We start from the raw sequence: 6,000 nt of genomic DNA on the forward strand, positions 1-6,000 counted from the left end.
CCACTTCGAGTGCAGGGAGGTCAGAATCCAACAGCATCTGCAGTCCTTTTCAGTCTCTGAATCAGATTTTTGCTCAAGTCCCTCAATTTCAGCCAGAAAATACCTGAAATCACAGAAAAACATACAAACTCATAGTAAAGTCCAGAAAAGTGAATTTTAACTAAAAACTAATAAAAATATACTAAAAACTAACTAAAACATACTAAAAACAATGCCAAAAAGCGTACAAATTATCCGCTCATTACAACACCAAACTTAAATTGTTGCTTGTCCCAAGCAACTGAAAATCAAATAAAGATAAAAAGAAGAGAATATGCAATGAATTCCAAAAACATCTATGAAGATCAGTATTAATTAGATGAGCGGGGTTTTTAGCTTTTTGCCTCTGAACAGTTTTGGCATCTCACTCTATCCTTTGAAATTCAGAATGATTGGCTTCTATAGGAACTCAGAATCCAGATAGTGTTATTGATTCTCCTAGTTAAGTATGATGATTCTTGAACACAGCTACTTTATGAGTCTTGGCCGTGGCCCAAAGCACTTTGTCTTCCAGTATTACCACCGGATACATACATGCCACAGACGCATAATTGGGTGAACCTTTTCAGATTGTGACTCAGCTTTGCTAGAGTCCCCAATTAGAGGTGTCCAGGGTTCTTAAGCACACTCTTTATGCCTTGGATCACAACTTTATTTCTTTCTTTTTCTTTCTTTTTCTCCCTTTTTTTTCGTTTTTCTCTTCTTTTTTTTTTTTGAATATTCACTGCTTTTTCTTGCTTCAAGAATCATTTTTATAATTTTTCAGATCCTCAGTAACATGTCTCCTTTTTCATCATTCTTTCAAGAGCCAACATTCATGAACCACAAATTCAAAAGACATATGCATTGTTCAAGCATACATTCAGAAAACAAAAGTATTGCCACCACATCAAAATAATTAATCTATTATAAAATTCAAAATTCATGCAATTCTTCTCTTTTTCAATTAAGAACATTTTTCATTTAAGAAAGGTGATGGATTCATAGGACATTCATAACTTTAAGGCATAGACACTAAGATACTAATGATCGTAAGACACAAACATAGATAAACATAAGCATGAAAATTCGAAAAACAAGAAAATAAAGAACAAGAAAATTAAAGAACGGGTCCACCTTAGTGATGGCGGCTTGTTCTTCCTCTTGAAGATCTTATGGAGTGCTTGAGCTCCTCAATGTCTCTTCCTTGCCTTTATTGCTCCTCTCTCATGATTCTTTGATCTTCTCTAATTTCATGGAGGAGGATGGAATGTTCTTGGTGCTCCACCCTTAGTTGTCCCATGTTGGAACTCAATTCTCCTAGGGAGGTGTTGATTTACTCCCAATAGTTTGGTGGAGGAAAGTGCATCCCTTGAGGTATCTCAGGGATTTCATGATGAGTGGGATCTCTTGTTTGTTCCATCCTTTTCTTAGTGATGGGCTTGTCCTCATCAATGGGGGTGTCTCCCTCTATGTCAATTCCAACTGAATAACAGAGATGACAAATGAGATGAGGAAAGGCTAACCTTGCCAAGGTAGAGGACTTGTCCGCCACCTTATAAAGTTCTTAGGCTATAACATCATGAACTTCTACTTCCTCTCCAATCATGATGCTATGAATCATGATGGTCCGGTCTATAGTAACTTCAGACCGGTTGCTAGTGGGAATGATTGAGCGTTGGATAAACTCCAACCATCTCCTAGCCACGGGCTTGAGGTCATGCCTCCTTAGTTGAACCGGCTTCCCTCTTGAATCTCTCTTCCATTGGGCGCCCTCTTCACAGATGTCTATGAGGACTTGGTCCAACCTTTGATCAAAGTTGACCCTTCTAGTGTAAGGGTGTTCATCTCCTTGCATCATGGGCAAGTTGAATGCCAACCTTACATTTTCCGGACTAAAATCTAAGTATTTCTCCCGAACCATTGTAAGCCAATTCTTTGGGTCCGGGTTCACACTTTGATCATGGTTCTTGGTGATCCATGCATTGGCATAGAACTCTTGAACCATCAAGATTCCGACTTGTTGAATAGGGTTGGTAAGAACTTCCCAACCTCTTCTTCGAATCTCATGTCGGATCTCCGGATATTCACTCTTTTTGAGTTTGAAAGGGACCTCAGGATCACCTTCTTCAAGGCCACAACTTCAAAGAAGTGGTCTTGATGCACCCTTGAGATGAATCTCTCCATCTCCCATGACTCGGAGGTGAAAGCTTTTGCCTTCCCTTTCCTCTTTCTAGAGGTTTCTCCAGCCTTGGATGCCATAAATGGTTATGAAAAAACAAAAAGCAATACTTTTACCACACCAAACTTAAAAGGTTTGCTCGCCCTCGAGCAAAAGAAGAAAGAAGAGAGTAGAAGAAGAGAAGAAATAGAGGAGATGGAGATGGCTTTGTGGTTCGGCCAAAGGGGGAGAAGTAATGTTTAGGGTGTGTGAAAATGAAGGAGTGAAGATGGGTTTATATAGGGGTGGAAAGAGGGGTAGGGTTCGGTTATGAATGGGTGGGTTTGGGAGGGAAAGTGGTTTTGAATTTGAATGGTGAGGTAGGTGAGGTTTTATGAAGGATGGATGTGAGTGGTGAAGAGAATAGTGGGATTTTGATAGGTGAGGGGTTTTTGGGGAAGAGTGGTTGAGGTGATTGGTGAATGGGTGAAGAAGAAGAGAGAGAGTGGTGGGGTAGGTGGGGATCCTGTGGGGGGTCCACAGATCCTGAGGTGTCAAGGAAAAGTCATCCCTGCACCAAGTGGCGAGCAAAAATGCTCTCTGTGCCAATTATGGCGTTAAACGCCAGGCTGGTGCCCATTTCTGGCATTTAACGCCAACTTCTTGCCCTTTCCTGGCGTTTAACGCCAGTCTGGTGCCCCTTTCTGGCGTTAAACGCCCAGAATGGTGCCAGACTGGGCGTTAAACGCCCATTTGCTAGCTTCACTGGCGTTTAAATGCCAGCAAGTTCTCCTCCAGGGTGTGATGTTTTTCTTTCTGTTTTTCCAACAAGCGCTTCTTTAATGTCAGTAGCTTGACAGTGAGCTCTCATGGAGCCTCAAACATACTCAGAGCAATGTTGGAACCTCCCAACACCAAACTTAGAGTTTGAATGTGGGGGTTCAACACCAAACTTAGAATTTGGTTGTGGCTTCCCAACACCAAACTTAGAGTTTGACTGTGGGGGCTCTGTTGACTCTGTTTTGAGAGAAGCTCTTCATGCTTCCTCTCCATGGTGACAGAGGGATATCCTTGAGCCTTAAACACAAAGGATTCTTCATTCACTTGAATGATCAATTCTCCTCTGTCCACATCAATCACAGCCTTTGCTGTGGCTAGGAAGGGTCTGCCAAGGATGATGGATTCATCCATGCACTTTTCAGTCTCTAGGACTATGAAATCAGCAGGGATGTAATGGTCTTCAATCTTTACCAAAACATCCTCTACAAGTCCATAAGCTTGTTTTCTTGAATTGTCTGCCATCTCTAGTGAGATTCTTGCAGCTTGTACCTCAAAGATCCCTAGCTTCTCCATTACAAAGAGAGGCATGAGATTTATGCTTGACCCCAGGTCACACAAGGCCTTCTTGAAAGTCATGGTGCCTATGGCGCAAGGTATTGAGAACTTTCCAGGATCTCGTCTCTTTTGAGGTAATCTCTGCCTAGACAAGTCATCCAGTTCTTTGGTGAGCAAAGGAGGTTCGTTCTCCCAAGTCTCATTACCAAATAACTTTTCATTTAGCTTCATGATTGCTTGGACGCCCATTGAGGTCTTCCTCAGTGGCGTTCACTGCCTCTTCCTCCTCCAAATTCGGCCATGTTGATGGCCTTGCACTCTCCTTTTGGATTTTCTTCTGTATTGCTTGGAAGAGTACTAGGAGGGAGTTCAGTAATTTTCTTGCTCAGCTGTCCCACTTGTGCCTCCAAGTTTCTAATGGAGGACCTTGTTTCAGTCATGAAACTTTGAGTGGTTTTGATTAGATCAGAGACCATGGTTGCTAAGTTAGAGTGGTTCTGCTTAGAATTCTCTGTCTGTTGCTGAGAAGATGATGGAAAAGGCTTGCCATTGCTAAACCTATTTCTTCCACCATTATTATTGTTGAAACCTTGTTGAGGTCTCTGTTGATCCTTCCATGAGAGATTTGGATGATTTCTCCATGAAGAATTATAGGTGTTTCCATAGGGTTCTCCCATGTAATTCACCTCTTCCATTGAAGGGTTCTCAGGATTATAAGCTTCTTCTTCAGATGAAGCATCCTTAGTACTGCCTAGTGTATTTTGCATTCCAAACAGACTTTGAGAAATCAAATTGACTTGCTGAGTCAATATTTTGTTCTGAGTCAATATTTTGTTCTGAGCCAATATGGCATTCAGAGTATCAATCTCAAGAACTCCTTTCTTCTGATTTGTCCCATTGTTCACAGGATTCCTTTCAGAAGTGTACATGAATTGGTTATTTGCAACCATTTCAATTAGTTCTTGAGCTTCTGTAGACGTCTTCTTCAGATGAAGAGATCCTCCAGCAGAGCTATCCAAAGACATCTTGGACAGTTCAGACAAACCATCATAGAAAATACCTATGATGCTCTATTCAGAAAGCATGCCAGAGGGGCACTTTCTGATCAATTGTTTGTATCTTTCCCAAGCTTCATAGAGGGATTCTCCTTCCTTCTGTCTGAAGGTTTGGACTTCCACTCTAAGCTTACTCAATTTTTGAGGTGGAAAGAACTTTGCCAAGAAGGCATTGACTAGCTTTTCCCAAGAGTTCAGGCTTTCTTTAGGTTGTGAGTCCAACCATATCCTAGCTCTGTCTCTTACAGCAAAAGGGAATAGCATAAGTCTGTAGACTTCAGGGTCAACCCCATTAGTCTTGACAGTGTCACAGATTTACAAAAATTCAGCTAAAAACTGATGAGGATCTTCCAATGGAAGTCCATGGAACTTGCAATTCTGTTGCATTAGAGAAACTAATTGAGGCTTAAGCTCAAAGTTGTTTGTTCCAATGGCAGGGATATAGATGCTTCTCCCATAGAAGTCGGGAGTAGGTGCAGTAAAGTCACCTAGCACCTTCCTTGCATTGTTGGCATTGTTGTTGTTTTCGGCTGCCATGGGTTCTTCTTCTTTGAAGATTTTTGTTAGATCCTCTACAGAGAGTTGTGCCTTAGCTTCTCTTAGCTTTCGCTTCAAGGTCCTTTCAGGTTCAGGGTCAGCCTCAACAAGAATGCTTTTGTCTTTGCTCCAGCTCATATGAAAGAGAAGAGAACAAGAAAATATGGAATCCTCTATGTCACAGTATAGAGATTCCTTGAGGTGTCAGAGGAAAAGAAAAATAGAAGGAGAGGTAGAAGAATTCGAACTTATCAAAAGAGATGGAGTTCGAATTGTTCATTGAGGAATAGTGTTAGTCTATAAATAGAAGGATGTGAGAAGATAGGAAGAAATTTTCGAAAATTAAGTAAAAGATTTTAAAAATATTTTGAAAAACACTAATTGATTTTCGAAAACTAAGAGTGGAGAAGAAATCAAGTGATTTTTGAAATCAGAAATCAAAAAGATATGATTGAAAACTATTTTGAAAAAGATGTGATTAGAAGATATGATTGAAAAGTTATGATTTTAAAAAGATGTGATTGAGAAGATATGATTTGAAAAACAATTTAAAAAGATTTGATTTTAAAAAAATTAATGACTTGCCTAACAAGAATGATTTGATTCAGACATTAAACCTTTCTCAACAGAAAAGGCAACATACTTGAAATGCTGAATCAAATCATTAATTGTTAGCAAGTATCTTTGAAAATGGAAAGAAATTGATTTTGAAAACATATGATTGATTTGAAAAAGATTTGATTTTGAAAAGATTTTGAAAACTTGAAAAAATTTGCATTAAAAACAAAATCTTCCCTCTTGTGCCATCATGGGGTTAAACGCCCAGAATGGTGCACATTCTGGCGTTTAACGCCCAAAGCACTACCCTTTTGGGCGTTAAACGCCCAGCCAGGC

General features: G+C 40.1%; 1 non-coding gene across 1 annotated transcript; it reads left to right on the forward strand.

Moving 5' to 3' along the window:
* Positions 1-4,597: 4,597 nt before the first annotated feature.
* Positions 4,598-4,701, forward strand: LOC130938001 (small nucleolar RNA R71). The gene has a single exon (XR_009069186.1). It is a non-coding gene; the product is annotated as a small nucleolar RNA R71 (small nucleolar RNA).
* Positions 4,702-6,000: the final 1,299 nt, after the last annotated feature.

Source organism: Arachis stenosperma, chromosome 6 (genome assembly GCF_014773155.1).
Source record: "Arachis stenosperma cultivar V10309 chromosome 6, arast.V10309.gnm1.PFL2, whole genome shotgun sequence".
Taxonomy (NCBI): Eukaryota; Viridiplantae; Streptophyta; class Magnoliopsida; order Fabales; family Fabaceae; genus Arachis; species Arachis stenosperma.